The sequence below is a fragment of the Convolutriloba macropyga genome, chromosome 1, assembly GCF_964194025.1.
Source record: "Convolutriloba macropyga chromosome 1, txConMacr16.3, whole genome shotgun sequence".
NCBI classification, from domain to species: Eukaryota; Metazoa; Xenacoelomorpha; order Acoela; family Convolutidae; genus Convolutriloba; species Convolutriloba macropyga.
Window position 1 is genome coordinate 27,356,445 of NC_134468.1, and position 18,136 is coordinate 27,374,580.

The window sequence follows — 18,136 nt, forward strand, 5'->3', positions numbered from 1 at the left end:
CTGACAAATTTACAAATGGTAATTATAATGTGAGGTGTTTACATAGTGTAGTTGTTTCATTCAGTTTGTGAGTTTTTAAAATTTTGAAAAGCTGTCAGTTTTAAAATTTAAGCGCAATAAAATCATAAGATTATGTGATAAAATAGATTCATGACAAAATATTTAGACGTTATCCTCCCACTTGAAACAGACTTCTATGCAGACGAAAAAAATTTGCTGACAGTTTACATTAAGAATTTAGATCACTATTCTGTGTTTGTGGGACAATCTTTCAGCCTCTGGGGGTCAAAAAACATCAATTTTTCCCGAAAAATTCTTGTCAAAGTCAGCTTGCACACTACGCAGCAGTTTTCCCAGAAAATTATTTCAATTTTTTTGGTAATGTTTCTTTATCTCTATTTTGAACAGATTGTCGGTGTAACTATCGAGGCCATAGGTTGCCGCCGGAAAAACAATTGAAAAACAAATGATGTTTCATCAAAGTTTACAAAAGGTAAAAAAAATGCGGAATACTACCGACAAGCCAATTCGGTTTTCGGTCTGGCCTCTCGACAATCCATGCAGCCTACCATGTCAAAGAAGCAATCAAAATGAACGTGACATAATGTGGAAACTTATACCCAATATTTTTATTTTGAAAAGGCATTTTAATTTAATTATCTGAATCTGTTGATATCAAAACTTGTTAAAGTTGAGTCTCCATTGGAATAATCGAACAACGTCAGCCAATACGCTTATATTGGTCTATTTTCAGCAAGGGTTCTGAGAATCCTCCGTTACTGTTTACCTTTTGTTTGGTGGTATTGCCAGATTTGTAGTGATATTTCTGTTTCTTTTTCCATGTTTCTCTTCTAATAATATTATTTTTAAAATACGGTTAACAATTATGAAGAAATTTTCTTAACACACTCATTTGTTGGTAATCTACGATTGGTAATTACAATGTCAACTAATTACATAGTGTAATTATTTCTTTCAATTGTTGATATGATGAAATTTTTGAAGTGCTGACACTTTTAAAAAGAGGCTCTATAAAACCGAGGCACAAAAGAAAATGAAGTGCAATAAAATTTAGGCGGAACAATATCTGAGTAACACTTGTTGCCAAAGGTACTTGTTGCAATGAAGAAGAAGACTTTTGCATTGAACTTCAGATCCCACTGACAAATTTACAAATGGTAATTATAATGTCAGGTTTTTACAAATTGTAGTTGTTTCATTCAATTTGTGAGTTTTTAAAATTTTGAAATAGTGTCAGTTTTAAATTTCAAGCGCATTAAATCATATATTTATCTAATAAAATAGATTCATGACAAAATATGCAGACGCACAAGTTTTCCACCCACTTGTAGCAGCCTTCCATGCAGCAGGAATGTTTTTGCACACAGTTTACATTAAACATTGCGATCAAGCTTCTGTGTTTGGGGGACAATCTTTCAGCCCATGGGGGTCAAAGAACATCAATTTTTCCAGAAAAATTCTTGTCAAAGTCAACCTGCTCACTCCGCAGCAGCTTTCCCTAAAAATTATTTCAATTTTTTCGTAATGTTTCTTTATCTCTTTTTTGAAAAGATTGTCGGTGTAACTATTGAGGCCATAGGTTGCCGCCGGAAAAACAATTGAAAAACAATTGATGTTTAATCAAATTTTACAAAAAAAAGGTAAAAAAAAATTGCGGAATACTATCGCCCAGCCAATTCGGTTTTCGACCTGGCCTCGCGACATTACATGCAGTCTATCATCTCAAATAAGCAATCCAAAAGAGCGTGACATAATGTGGAAACTTCTACCCAATATTTTTTCTTTTGAAAAGGCATTTGAAATTAATTATCTGAATCTGTTGGTATCAAAACTTGTTAAAGTTGAGTCTCCATTGGAACAACCTAACAACGTTGGCCAATAAGCTTATATTGGTCTATTTTCTGCAAGGGTTCTGACACTCCTCCATTACTTTTTACATTTTGTTTGGTGGCATTGCCAGATTTGTAGTGATATTCCTGTTTCTTTTTCCATGTTTCTCTTCTAATAATATTATTTTTAAAATATGGTTAACAATTATGAAGAAACTTTTCTTAACACACTCATTTGTTGGTAATCTACGATTGGTAATTACAATGTCAACTAATTACATAGTGTAATTATTTCTTTCAATTGATGATATGATGAAATTTTTGAAGTGCTGACACTTTTAAAAAGAAGCTCTATAAAAGCGAGGCACAAAAGAAAATGAAGTGCAATAAAAATTAGGTGGAACAATATCTGAATAACACTTGTTGCAAGAGGTACTTGTTGCAATGAAGAAGAAGAATTTTGCATTGAACCTCAGATCCCACTGACAAATTTACAAATGGTAATTATAACGTCAGGTTTTTACAAATTGTAGTTGTTTCATTCAGTTTGTGAGTTTTTAAAATTTTGAATTAATGTCAGTTTTAAATTTCAAGCGCGTTAAATCATATGATTATCTAATAAAATAGATTCATGACAAAATATGCAGACGCACAAGTTTTCCTCCCACTTGTAGCAGCCATCCGTGCAGCAGGAATGTTTTGGCACACAGCTTACATTAAACATTGCGATCCATATTCTGTGTTTGGGGGACAATCTTTCAGCCCATGAGGGTCAAAGAACATCAATTTTTCCAGAAAAATTCTTGTCAAAGTCAACCTGCTCACTCCGCAGCAGCTTTCCCTGAAAATTATTTCAATTCTTTCGTAATGTTTCTTTATCTCGTTTTTGAATAGATTGTCGGTGTAACTATTGAGGCCATAGCTTGACACCGGAAAAACAATTGAAAAACAAATGATGTTTTCTCAAATTTTACAAAAAGGTAAAAAAAATTGCGGAATACTACCCGCCAAGCCAATTCGGTTTTCGACCTGGCTTCTCGACAAAACATGCAGTCTATCATCTCAAATAAGCAATCAAAATGAACGTGACATAATGTGGAAACTTCTAACCAATATTTTTTATTTTGAAAAGGCATTTTAATTTAATTATCGGAATCTGTTGATATCAAAACTTGTTAGAGATGAGGCTCCATTGGAACAACCGAACAACTTCGGTCAATACGCGTACATTGGTCTATTTTCTGCAAGGTGTCTGACACTCCACCGTACTTTGTTAGCTTTTGTTTGGTGGCAATTCCAGATTGGTAGTCATATTTTTGTTTCTTTTTCCTCGTTTCTATTCCTCTAATAAAATTAATTTTAAAATATGGTTGTCAGTAATGAAGGCATTTTTCTCAATACACTCATTTGTTATGCCATCCAGACCTCCAGGTCCACTCTTTTTCATGTTACATAATAATTTGGCGATTGTAATTTTCATTTTTGTAATTTGGTTGTTGAGTCCTCAATAACATAAGAAGAAGGATATTGAACTGAACGTCAGATCCCGCCGACAAAACTACGATTGGTAATTACAATGTCAATTAATTACATAGTGTAGTTATTTCTTTCAATTGTTGATATAATGATATTTTTAAGAGCTGACAGTTTTATAAAGAGGCGCTATAAAAGCGAGGGACAAAACAAAAAGAAGTGCTATAAAATTAGGCGGAACAATATCTGAATAACACTTGTTGCAAAAGGTACTTGTTGCAATGAAGAAGAAAAATTTTGCATTGAACCTCAGATCCCACTGACAAATTTACAAATGGTAATTATAATGTCAGGTTTTTACAAATTGTAGTTGTTTCATTCAATTTGTGAGTTTTTAAAATTTTGAAATAGTGTCAGTTTTAAATTTCAAGCGCATTAAATCATATATTTATCTAATAAAATAGATTCATGACAAAATATGCAGACGCACAAGTTTTCCACCCACTTGTAGCAGCCTTCCATGCAGCAGGAATGTTTTTGCACACAGTTTACATTAAACATTGCGATCAAGCTTCTGTGTTTGGGGGACAATCTTTCTGCCCATGCTGGCAAATAACATCGATTTTTCCAGAAAGTTCTTGTTAAACTGTACTTACTTACTCAGCAGCAGTTTTTCCAAAAAGGTATTTCAAGTTTTTTGTAATGTTTTTCACGTCGTTTTCAAAAAAGGGTTCCATTCAATTTTTGAGTTTTTACAATGAAGAGAAATAAAGTATATTGTTATCTGACAAAACAAATTTTTACAAAATCTGCAGACGCGCAAATCATGTTTGACAGAGACTTCCATGAAGCGGAACAATTTTTGCACACAGTTTACATTAAACATTGCGATCAAGCTTCTGTGTTTGGGGGACAATCTTTCAGCCCATGGGGGTCAAAGAACATCAATTTTTCCAGAAAAATTCTTGTCAAAGTCAACCTGCTCACTCCGCAGCAGCTTTCCCTAAAAATTATTTCAATTTTTTCGTAATGTTTCTTTATCTCGTTTTTGAATAGATTGTCGGTGTAACTATTGAGGCCATAGCTTGACACCGGAAAAACAATTGAAAAACAATTGATGTTTAATCAAATTTTACAAAAAAAAGGTAAAAAAAAATTGCGGAATACTATCGCCCAGCCAATTCGGTTTTCGACCTGGCCTCGCGACATTACATGCAGTCTATCATCTCAAATAAGCAATCCAAAAGAGCGTGACATAATGTGGAAACTTCTACCCAATATTTTTTCTTTTGAAAAGGCATTTGAAATTAATTATCTGAATCTGTTGGTATCAAAACTTGTTAAAGTTGAGTCTCCATTGGAACAACCTAACAACGTTGGCCAATAAGCTTATATTGGTCTATTTTCTGCAAGGGTTCTGACACTCCTCCATTACTTTTTACATTTTGTTTGGTGGCATTGCCAGATTTGTAGTGATATTCCTGTTTCTTTTTCCATGTTTCTCTTCTAATAATATTATTTTTAAAATATGGTTAACAATTATGAAGAAACTTTTCTTAACACACTCATTTGTTGGTAATCTACGATTGGTAATTACAATGTCAACTAATTACATAGTGTAATTATTTCTTTCAATTGATGATATGATGAAATTTTTGAAGTGCTGACACTTTTAAAAAGAAGCTCTATAAAAGCGAGGCACAAAAGAAAATGAAGTGCAATAAAAATTAGGTGGAACAATATCTGAATAACACTTGTTGCAAGAGGTACTTGTTGCAATGAAGAAGAAGAATTTTGCATTGAACCTCAGATCCCACTGACAAATTTACAAATGGTAAATATAACGTCAGGTTTTTACAAATTGTAGTTGTTTCATTCAGTTTGTGAGTTTTTAAAATTTTGAATTAATGTCAGTTTTAAATTTCAAGCGCGTTAAATCATATGATTATCTAATAAAATAGATTCATGACAAAATATGCAGACGCACAAGTTTTCCTCCCACTTGTAGCAGCCATCCGTGCAGCAGGAATGTTTTGGCACACAGCTTACATTAAACATTGCGATCCATATTCTGTGTTTGGGGGACAATCTTTCAGCCCATGAGGGTCAAAGAACATCAATTTTTCCAGAAAAATTCTTGTCAAAGTCAACCTGCTCACTCCGCAGCAGCTTTCCCTGAAAATTATTTCAATTCTTTCGTAATGTTTCTTTATCTCGTTTTTGAATAGATTGTCGGTGTAACTATTGAGGCCATAGCTTGACACCGGAAAAACAATTGAAAAACAAATGATGTTTTCTCAAATTTTACAAAAAGGTAAAAAAAATTGCGGAATACTACCCGCCAAGCCAATTCGGTTTTCGACCTGGCTTCTCGACAAAACATGCAGTCTATCATCTCAAATAAGCAATCAAAATGAACGTGACATAATGTGGAAACTTCTAACCAATATTTTTTATTTTGAAAAGGCATTTTAATTTAATTATCGGAATCTGTTGATATCAAAACTTGTTAGAGATGAGGCTCCATTGGAACAACCGAACAACTTCGGTCAATACGCGTACATTGGTCTATTTTCTGCAAGGGGTCTGACACTCCACCGTACTTTGTTAGCTTTTGTTTGGTGGCAATTCCAGATTGGTAGTCATATTTTTGTTTCTTTTTCCTCGTTTCTATTCCTCTAATAAAATTAATTTTAAAATATGGTTGTCAGTAATGAAGGCATTTTTCTCAATACACTCATTTGTTATGCCATCCAGACCTCCAGGTCCACTCTCTTTCATGTTACATAATAATTTGGCGATTGTAATTTTCATTTTTGTAATTTGGTTGTTGAGTCCTCAATAACATAAGAAGAAGGATATTGAACTGAACGTCAGATCCCGCCGACAAAACTACGATTGGTAATTACAATGTCAATTAATTACATAGTGTAGTTATTTCTTTCAATTGTTGATATAATGATATTTTTAAGAGCTGACAGTTTTATAAAGAGGCGCTATAAAAGCGAGGGACAAAACAAAAAGAAGTGCTATAAAATTAGGCGGAACAATATCTGAATAACACTTGTTGCAAAAGGTACTTGTTACAATGAAGAAGAAGAATATTGCATTGAACGTCAGATCCCACTGACAAATTTACAAATGGTAACTATAATGTCAGGTTTTTACAGATTGTAGTTTTTTTATTCTTTTTGCGAGTTTTTAAAATTTTGAAGTAATGTCGGTTTTAAATTTGAAGCGCAAAATTTTTATGATTATCTAATAAAATAGATTCATGAACATGACAAAAAATGCAGACGCACAAGTTTTCCTCCCACTTGTAGCAGCCTTCCATGCAGCAGGATTGTTTTTGGACTGAGTTTACATTGAACATTGCGATCAAGATTCTGTGTTTGGGGGACAATCTTTCAGCCCATTGGGGTCAAAGAACATCAATTTTTCCAGAAAAATTCTTATCAAAGTCAACCTGCTCACTCCGCAGCAGCTTTCCCAGAAAATTATTTCAATTTTTGGGTAATGTTTCTTTATCTCTATTTTGAATAGATTGTTGGTGTAACTATCGAGGCCATAGGTTGCCGCCGGAAAAACAATTGAAAAACAAATGATGTTAAATCAAATTTCACAAAAAGGTTTTAAAAAAATTGAGGAATACTATCGCCAAGCCAATTCGGTTTTCGACCTGGCCTCGCGACATTACATGCAGCCTACCATTTCAAAGAAGCAATCAAAATGAACGTGACACAATGTGGAAACTTCTAACCAATATTTTTTATTTTGAAAAGGCATTTTAATTTAATTATCGGAATCTGTTGATATCAAAACTTGTTAGAGATGAGGCTCCATTGGAACAACCGAACAACTTCGGCCAATACGCGTACATTGGTCTATTTTCCGCAAGGGGTCTGACACTCCACCGTATTTTGTTACCTTTTGTTTGGTGGCAACGCCAGACTGGTAGTCATATTTTTGTTTCTTTTTCCTTGTTTCTATTCCTCTAATAATAATTTTTTAAAACATGGCTGTCAATTATGAAGGAATTTTTCTCAATACACTCCTTTGTTATGCCATCTGGTCCTCCAGGTCCACTCTCTTTCATGTTACATAGTAATTTGGCGATTGCAATTTCCATTTTTTGTAATTTGGATGTTGAGTCCTCAATAACATAAGAAGAAGGATATTGAACTGAACGTCAGATCCCGCCGACAAAACTACGATTGGTAATTACAATGTCAATTAATTACATAGTGTAGTTATTTCTTTCAATTGTTGATATAATGATATTTTTAAGAGCTGACAGTTTTATAAAGAGGCGCTATAAAAGCGAGGGACAAAACAAAAAGAAGTGCTATAAAATTAGGCGGAACAATATCTGAATAACACTTGTTGCAAAAGGTACTTGTTACAATGAAGAAGAAGAATATTGCATTGAACGTCAGATCCCACTGACAAATTTACAAATGGTAATTTTCACACTCATTTGTTGGTAATCTACGATTGGTAATTCCAATGTCAACTAATTACATAGTGTAGTTATTTCCTTCAATTAGTGATATAATTTTTGAAGTGCTTACGCTTTTAATAAGAGACGCTATAAAAGCGAGGCGCAATACAAAATGATATGCAATAAAAATTAGGCGGAATAGTATCTGAATAACACTTTTTGCAAAGTGTGCTTGTTGCAATTAAGAAGAAAATTGCATTGAACGTCAGAAACCACGGACAAATTTAAAAATGGTATTTATAATGTCAGGTATTTACAGAGTTTCATTCAGTGTGTGAGTTTTTAAAATTTTAAACTGGTGTCAGTTTTAAATTTGAAGCGCAATAAATTATATGATTATCTAACAAAATAGATTCATGACAAAATGTGCAGACGCACAATTTTCCTCCCACTCGTAGCAGCCTTCCTTGCAGCAGGAATGTTTTTGCACACAGTTTACATTAAACATGGCGATGAAGATTCTGTGTTTGGGGGACAATATTTCAGACCATGCTGCTCAAAGAATATCAGTTTTCCAGAACAATTTTTGTCAAAGTATACTTGCTCACTCCACAGCAGCTTTTCCAAAAAATTAGCTTGATTTCTTGTGTAGTGTATCTTCATCTCTATGTTGAATAAATCGTTTATGTACATGTTGAGGCCACAGATTGCCACCAGAAAAACAGGTGAAAAACAGTTTAATAGTTTATCAAGGTTTATGCAAGATAATTTTGGAGTACTACCACCAGGCCAAGTCGGTATCACTTTCACGACACAAAAGGTGATATCGACAAACGATCACCTTTCCTTTATAGTTATTTTGTTGCTGATCTATACTACGAGTTGGCACGTGATGAATTAGTGCCCAGAAGAGTGATCGCAATGTTTTATAGAGACTGACTTCACAAATAGTTCTGCTGCATGGAAGGCTGTTACAAATGGCAGAAAAACTGGCGCGTCTGCACATTTTGTGAAGAAAAAACTTCTTTTATCTGATAATCATATACTTTATTGCGCTTCAATTTTAATATTTTTCATTAAGGAAAAGCATTTCAATTTTTTTATTGGAATCTGTTGATATCAAAACTTGTTAAAGATGGGCTCCATTGGAACAACCTAACAACGACAGCGCAGCGAATACTCTTATTTCGATTTCGTTTCCGCAAGAGTTCTGGCACTCCACCGTTACTTGGTATCTTTTGATTGGTGGCTCTGCCAGAAATTGTAGTGATATTTTTGTTTCGTTTTCTTCATTTCTGTTCTTCTAATAAGACTAATTGTTAAAGATGGTTGTCAATTACGAAGAAACTTTTCTTAGTACACTCGTTTGTTATGCCATTTGATTCTCCAGCTCTACTGCCTTTCATGTTTGAGCGCAGTTTGGTGATTGTAATTTCCAATTTTTGTAATTTGGGCGTTGAATCTTCAATATCAGAAGAAGAAGAATATGGAACTGAACGTCAGGTACCACAAATTTAAAATGGTATTTATATGGTCAGGTTTTTACAGACTGTAGTTATTTCATTCAGTTTGTGAGTTTGAAAAATTTTGAAGTGTAATCGATTTCAAAATTGAAGCGCAATAAATCATATGAGTATCTAACAAAACAGATTCAGGACAAAAAGTTCAGACTTTATCCTCCAACTTGAAACAGCCTTCTATGCGGAAGAAATAAATTAGCTAACAGTGCACATTAAAATTTGCGATCACTGTTCTGTGTTTGTGAGACATTCTTTCAGCTCGTGCTGGCAAATAACACCGATTTTTCCAGAAGAGTTCTTCCTGTACTTACTTATTCAGCAGCATTACCAGAAAAATTATTTCAATTTTTTGGTAATGTTTTTTTTACCTCATTTTCAAAAATAGTGTTCCATTCAGTTCATGAGTTTATACAAAATTGAAAAGGTGACAGTTTTGAAAATGAAGCGAAATAAAGTATAGGGTTCTCTGACTAAATAGCTTTTAAAAAATCTGCGGACCCACAAGTTTTCCACATAATTGTAACAGCCTTCCATGCTGCAGAAATAGTTTGGCACACAGTTTATATTAATCATTGTGATCAATATTCTGTGTTTGTTGGACAATACTTCAGCCCATGCGGCTCAAAGAAAAACAGTTTTTCCAGAAAATTTTTTGTCAAGCTGTACCTGCCTACTCCGGAGCACTTTTTCCAAAAATTATTTTGATTTTTATTTGGTGTTTTTTTATCTCTTTGTCGAATAGATAGTTTGTTTGGCCGTCGATTGCGAGGCCGTCGATTGCCGCCGGAAAAACAAATGAAAAACAATTTAATTGTTTATCAACGTTTACAAAAGGGCAGAACAATTGCGCAAGACTACCACCAAGCCAATTCGGTATTTGACGCGGACTTTCAAGCATGCTTGCAGTCTTCCATCTCAAAAAAGCAATCAAATTGAACGTGACACAATTTGGTATGTTCTACAAATGATTTTGATTACGAAAAGGCATTTGAATTTATGGATCGGAATCCCTTTTGATTGGTGGCTTTGCCAGAAATTGTAGTGATATTTTTGTTTCGTTTTCTTCATTTCTGTTCTTCTAATAAAATTAATTTTAAAAGATGGTCGTCATATACGAAGAAACTTTTCTTAGTATACTCGTTTGTTATGCCATCTGATTCTCCAGCTCTACTGCCTTTCATGTTTGAGAGTAGTTTGGTGATTGTAGTTTCCAATTTTTGTAATTTGGGCGTTGAATCTTCAATAACAGAAGAAAAAGATTATGGAACTGAACGTCAGATGCCACAAATTTAAAATGGTATATATAAGTTCAGGTTTTTGCAGACTGTAGATGTTTCATTCAGTTTGTGAGTTTGAAAAATTTTGAAGAGTAATCAACTTCAAAATTGAAGCGCAATAAATCATATGAGTATCTAACAAAACAGATTCACGACAAAAAATTCAGACGTTATCCTCCAACTTGAAACAGCCTTCTATGTGGAAGAAAAAAATTAGCTAACAGTGCACATTAAAATTTGCTATCACTCTTCTGTGTTTGTGAGACATTCTTTCAGCTCGTGCTGGCAAATAACATCGATTTTTCCAGAAGATTTCTTCTTGTACTTACTTACTCAGCAGCATTACCAGAAAAATCATTTCAATTTTTTTTAATGGTTTTTTACCTCTTTTTCAAAAATAGTGTTCCATTCAATTCATGAGTTTATACAAAATTGAAAAGGTGACAGTTTTGAAATTGAAGCGAAATAAACCATAGGTTTATCTGACTAAATAGCCTTTAACAAATCTCTGGACGCACAAGTTTTCCTCATACTTGTAACAGCCTTCCATGCTGCAGGAATATTTTTTCACAGCGTTTTATTAAACATTGTGATCGATATTCTGTGTTTGTGGGACAATACTTCAGCCCATGCTGCTCACAGAAAATTAGTTGTTCCAGAAAAACTTTTGTCAAGGTGTACTTGCTTACTCTGGAGCAGTTTTTCAAAAATTTATTTTGGTTTTACTGTAGTGTTTCTTTATCTCTATGTTGAATAAATAGTTTATTTACAAGTTGAGGCAACAGATTGCCGCCGGAAAAACAAGTGAAAAACAATTTAATAGTTTATCAACTTATACAAAAGGGGCCAAGCCAATTCGGTATTTGACGTGAACTCTCAAGCATGCATGCAATCTCCCATCGCAAAGAAGCAATCAAATTGAACGTGACACAATTTGAAAAGTGTTTTGCTAAAAATGTTTTTTGGATTACGAAAGGCATTTGAATTTTTGGATCTGGTTATATTGATATCAAAACTGGTTGAAATGGGGCTCCATGTGAACATCCTAATACCGTTGCAATCAGATTTTAGGTGCAACCTGCAACAAGCATATGATGGGGAAACGATATCAGAAGAAATAAAGTTATTTTATTGCTGATGTATACTACGAGTTGACACGTGATCAATTAGTGCTCAGAAGAGTGATGGCAATGTTTTATAGAAACTGACTCCACAAATTTTCTGGTCCATAAAACGCTGTTACAAACGGCAGAAAAACTGGCGCGGCGGCATTTTTTGTGAAAAAAAAACTTTTATCTGATAATCATATACTTTATTGCACTTTAATTTTAATATTTTTCATTATGGAAAAGCATTTGAACTTTTTGATTGCAATCTGTTGATATCAAAACTTGTTAAAGATGGGCTCCATTGGAACAACCTAACAACGACAGCGCAGCGAATACGCTTATTTCGATTTCGTTTCCGCAAGAGTTCTGGCACTCCACCGTTACTTGGTACCTTTTGATTGGTGGCTCTGCCAGAAATTGTAGTGATATTTTTGTTTCGTTTTCTTCATTTCTGTTCTTCTAATAAGACTAATTGTTAAAGATGGTTGTCAATTACGAAGAAACTTTTCTTAGTACACTCGTTTGTTATGCCATCTGATTCTCCAGCTCTACTGCCTTTCATGTTGATTTCATGTCTCGCAGTTTGGTGATTGTAATTTCCAATTTTTGTAATTTGGGCGTTGAATCTTCAATAACAGAAGAAGAAGAATATGGAACTGAACGTCAGGTACCACAAATTTAAAATGGTATTTATAAGGTCAGGTTTTTGAAGACTGTAGTTGCTTCATTCAGTTTGTGAGATTAAAAAAATTGAAGTGGTATCAATTTCAAATTTGATGCGCAACAAATCATATGAGTATCTGAAAAAACAGATTCATGACGAAAAATTCAGACGCAATCGTCCAACTTGAAACAGTCTTCTATGCGGAAGAAAAAAATTTAGCTAACAGTGCACATTAAAATTTGCGATTACTCTTCTGTGTTTGTGAGACATTCTTTCAACCTGTGCTGGCAAATAACACCGATTTTTCCAGAAGAGTTCTTCCTGTACTTACTTACTCAGCAGCATTACCAGAAAAATCATTTCAATTTTTTGGTAATGTTTTTTTACCTCTTTTTCAAAAAGAGTGTTCCATTCAATTTATGAGTTTATACAATTTTGAAAAGTTGACAGTTCTGAAAATGAAAGGAAATAAAATATAGGGTTATCTGACAAAGAAAATTTATACAAAGTCTCCCGATGCACAAGTTTTCCTCCTTTTTGGGACAATATTTCAGCCCATGTTGCTCAAAGAGGACTAGTTTTTCCAGAATAAATTTTGTCAAGGTGTACTTGCTTACTCCGCAGCAGCTTTTCCAAAAATCATTTTGTTTTTTTTCTGTAGTGTTGTTTTATCTCTATGTTGAATAGATAGCTGGTTTACATGTTGAGACCACAGATTGCTGCCGGAAAAACAAGTGAAAAACAATTTATTAATTTATCAACGTTTACAAAAAGGGCAGGACAATTGCGGAATACTACCGCCAAGCCAATTCGGTATGTGACGTGGACTCTCAAGCATGCATGCAGTCTCTCATCTCAAAAAAGCAATCAATATGGAAATGACACAAATGGGAATGTTCTAGAAATGCTTTTTGATTACGAAAAAGCATATGAACTTATGAATCGGAATATGTTGATTTCAAAAGTTGTTGAAATGGGGCTTCATGGGAACATCCTAATACCGTTGCCATCAGATTTTCGTTGCAACCTGCAACAAGTACATAATGAGGAAACAATGTCGAGAAAACAATGTAAGCAACAAGTTTTGCTCAAGGAGACAAACTATCACCTTTCTTTTTTAGTTTTGTTATTGCTGATCTATACTACGGGTTGACACGTGATGAATTATCGGTCAGAAGAGTGATCGCAATGTTTCAAAGAAGTTGTCTCCCGAAAAATTTCTGCTGCATGGAAGGCTGTTACAAGTGGCAGAAAAACTGGCGCAACTGCACATTGTGTGAAAAAAACTATTTTTTTCTGATAATCATATACTTTATTGCGCTTTAATTTTATTATTTTTCATTATGGAAAATCATTTGAATTTTTTGATTGGATTCTGTTGATACAAAAGTTGTTGAAGATGGGGCGCCATTGGAGCAAACTAACATTGTCAGCAGATACGCTTACTTTGGTCTACTTTCCGCAAGAGTTCTGACACTCCACCGTTTCTTGGTACCTTTTGATTGGTGGCTTTGCCAGAAATTGTAATGATATTTTTGTTTCGTTTTCTTCGTTTCTCTTCTTCTAATAAAATTATTTTAAAAGATGGTCGTCAAATACGAAGAAACTTTTCTTAGTATACTCGTTTGTTATGCCATCTGATTCTCCAGCTCTACTGCCTTTCATGTTTGAGAGTAGTTTGGTGATTGTAGTTTCCAATTTTTGTAATTTGGGCGTTGAATCTTCAATAACAGAAGAAAAAGAATATGGAACTGAACGTCAGATGCCACAAATTTGAAATGGTATATATAAGTTCAGGTTTTTACAGACTGTAGACGTTTCATTCAGTTTGTGAGTTTGAAAAATTTTGAAGAGTAATCAACTTCAAAATTGAAGCGCAATAAATCATATGAGTATCTAACAAAACAGATTCACGACAAAAAATTCAGACGTTATCCTCCAACTTGAAACAGCCTTCTATGTGGAAGAAAAAATTTAGCTAACAGTGCACATTAAAATTTGCTATCACTCTTCTGTGTTTGTGAGACATTCTTTCAGCTCGTGCTGGCAAATAACATCGATTTTTCCAGAAGATTTCTTCTTGTACTTACTTACTCAGCAGCATTACCAGAAAAATCATTTCAATATTTTTTTAATGGTTTTTTACCTCTTTTTCAAAAATAGTGTTCCGTTCAATTCATGAGTTTATACAAAATTGAAAAGGTGACAGTTTTAAAAATGAAGCGAAATAAAGTATAGGGTTCTCTGACTAAATAGCTTTTAAAAAATCTGCGGACCCACAAGTTTTCCACATAATTGTAACAGCCTTCCATGCTGCAGAAATAGTTTTGCACACAGTTTATATTAATCATTGTGATCAATATTCTGTGTTTGTTGGACAATACTTCAGCCCATGCGGCTCAAACAAAAACAGTTTTTCCAGAACATTTTTTGTCAAGCTGTACCTGCCTACTCCGGAGCACTTTTTCCAAAAATTATTTTGATTTTTCTTTAGTGTTTTTTTTATCTCTGTGTCGAATAGATAGTTTGTTTGGCCGTCGATTGCGAGGCCGTCGATTGCCGCCGGAAAAACAAGTGAAAAACAATTTAATTGTTTATCAACGTTTACAAAAGGGCAGAACAATTGCGCAAGACTACCACCAAGCCAATTCGGTATTTGACGCGGACTTTCAAGCATGCTTGCAGTCTTCCATCTCAAAAAAGCAATCAAATTGAACGTGACACAATTTGGTATGTTCTACAAATGATTTTGATTACGAAAAGGCATTTGAATTTATGGATCGGAATATGTTGATTTCAAAAGTTGTTGAAATGGGGCTCTATGTCAACATCCTAAAAGCGTTGCAATCAGATTTTGGTTGCAACCTGCAACAAGTATAAAATGAGGAAACGATATCGGAAGAAAAAAAATAAGTTTTGCTCAAGGAGACAAACTATCACATTTCCTTTTTAGTTTTGTTATTGCTGATCTATACTACGGGTTGACACGTGATGACTTAGTGGTCAGAAGAGTGATTGCAATGTTTCAAAGAAGTTGTCTCCTGAAATATTTCTGCTTCATGGAAAAAATTTAGCTAACAGTGCACATTAAAATTTGCGATTACTCTTCTGTGTTTGTGAGACATTCTTTCAGCCTGTGCTGGCAAATAACACCGATTTTTCCAGAAGAGTTCTTCCTGTACTTACTTACTCAGCAGCATTACCAGAAAAATCATTTCAATTTTTTGGTAATGTTTTTTTACCTCTTTTTCAAAAATAGTGTTCCATTCAATTTATGAGTTTATACAATTTTGAACAGTTGACAGTTCTGAAAATGAAAGGAAAAAAAATATAGGGTTATCTGACAAAGAAAATTTATACAAAGTCTCCCGACGCACAAGTTTTCCTCCTTTTTGGGACAATATTTCAGCCCATGTTGCTCAAAGAGAACTAGTTTTTCCAGAACAAATTTTGTCAAGGTGTACTTGCTTACTCCGCAGCAGCTTTTCCAAAAATCATTTTGTTTTTTTCTGTAGTGTTGTTTTATCTCTATGTTGAATAGATAGCACGTTTACATGTTGAGATCACAGATTGCTGCCGGAAAAACAAGTGAAAAACAATTTATTAATTTATCAACGTTTACAAAAAGGGCAGGACATTTGCGGAATACTACCGCCAAGCCAATTCGGTATGTGACGTGGACTCTCAAGCATGCATGCAGTCTCTCATCTCAAAAAAGCAATCAATATGGAAATGACACAATTTGGAATGTTCTAGAAATGCTTTTTGATTACGAAAAAGCATATGAACTTATGGATCGGAATACGTTGATTTCAAAAGTTGTTGAAATGGGGCTTCATGGGAACATCCTAATACCGTTCCCAACAAATTTTCGTTGCAACCTGCAACAAGTACAAAATGAGGAAACAATATCGAGAAAACAAAGTAAGCAACAAGTTTTACTCAACGAGACAAACAATCACCTTTCTTTTTTAGTTTTGTTATTGCTGATCTATACTACGGGTTGACACGTGATGAATTATCGGTCAGAAGAGTGATCGCAATGTTTCAAAGAAGTTGTCTCCCGAAAAATTTCTGATGCATGGAAGGCTGTTGCAAGTGGCAGAAAAACTGGCGCAACTGCACATTGTGTGAAAAAAACTATTTTTTCTGATAATCATATACTTTATTGCGCTTTAATTTTATTATTTTTCATTATGGAAAATCATTTGAATTTTTTGATTGGAATCTGTTGATACAAAAGTTGTTGAAGATGGGGCGCCATTGGAGCAAACTAACATTGTCAGCAGATACGCTTACTTTGGTCTACTTTCCGCAAGAGTTCTGACACTCCACTGTTTCTTGGTACCTTTTGATTGGTGGCTTTGCCAGAAATTGTAATGATATTTTTGTTTCGTTTTCTTCGTTTCTCTTCTTCTAATAAAATTAATTTTAAAAGATGGTCGTCAAATACGAAGAAACTTTTCCTAGTATACTCGTTTGTTATGCCATCTGATTCTCCAGCTCTACTGCCTTTCATGTTTGAGAGTAGTTTGGTGATTGTAGTTTCCAATTTTTGTAATTTGGGCGTTGAATCTTCAATAACAGAAGAAAAAGAATATGGAACTGAACGTCAGATGTCACAAATTTGAAATGGTATATATAAGTTCAGGTTTTTACAGACTGTAGACGTTTCATTCAGTTTGTGAGTTTGAAAAATTTTGAAGAGTAATCAACTTCAAAATTGAAGCTCAATAAATCATCTGAGTATCTAACAAAACAGATTCACGACAAAAAATTCAGACGTTATCCTCCAACTTGAAACAGCCTTCTATGTGGAAGAAAAAATTTAGCTAACAGTGCACATTAAAATTTGCTATCACTCTTCTGTGTTTGTGAGACATTCTTTCAGCTCGTGCTGGCAAATAACATCGATTTTTCCAGAAGATTTCTTCTTGTACTTACTTACTCAGCAGCATTACCAGAAAAATCATTTCAATTTTTTTGTTATGGTTTTTACCTCTTTTTCAAAAATAGTGTTCCGTTCAATTCATGAGTTTATACAAAATTGAAAAGGTGACAGTTTTGAAAATGAAGCGAAATAAAGTATAGGGTTCTCTGACTAAATAGCTCTTAAAAAATCTGCGGACCCACAAGTTTTCCACATAATTGTAACAGCCTTCCATGCTGCAGAAATAGTTTTGCACACAGTTTATATTAATCATTGTGATCAATATTCTTCGTTTGTTGGACAATACTTCAGCCCATGCGGCTCAAAGAAAAACAGTTTTTCCAGAACATTTTTTGTCAAGCTGTACCTGCCTACTCCGGAGCACTTTTTCCAAAAATTATTTTGATTTTTCTTCAGTGTTTTTTTATCTCTGTGTCGAATAGATAGTTTGTTTGGCCGTCGATTGCGAGGCCGTCGATTGCCGCCGGAAAAACAAGTGAAAACAATTTAATTGTTTATCAACGTTTACAAAAGGGCAGAACAATTGCGCAAGACTACCACCAAGCCAATTCGGTATTTGACGCGGACTTTCAAGCATGCTTGCAGTCTTCCATCTCAAAAAAGCAATCAAATTGAACGTGACACAATTTGGTATGTTCTACAATTGATTTTGATTACGAAAAGGCATTTGAATTTATGGATCGGAATATGTTGATTTCAAAAGTTGTTGAAATGGGGCTCTATGTCAACATCCTAAAAGCGTTGCAATCAGATTTTGGTTGCAACCTGCAACAAGTATAAAATGAGGAAACGATATCGGAAGAAATAAAGAAAGCAACCAGTTTTGCTCAAGGAGACAAACTATCGCTTTT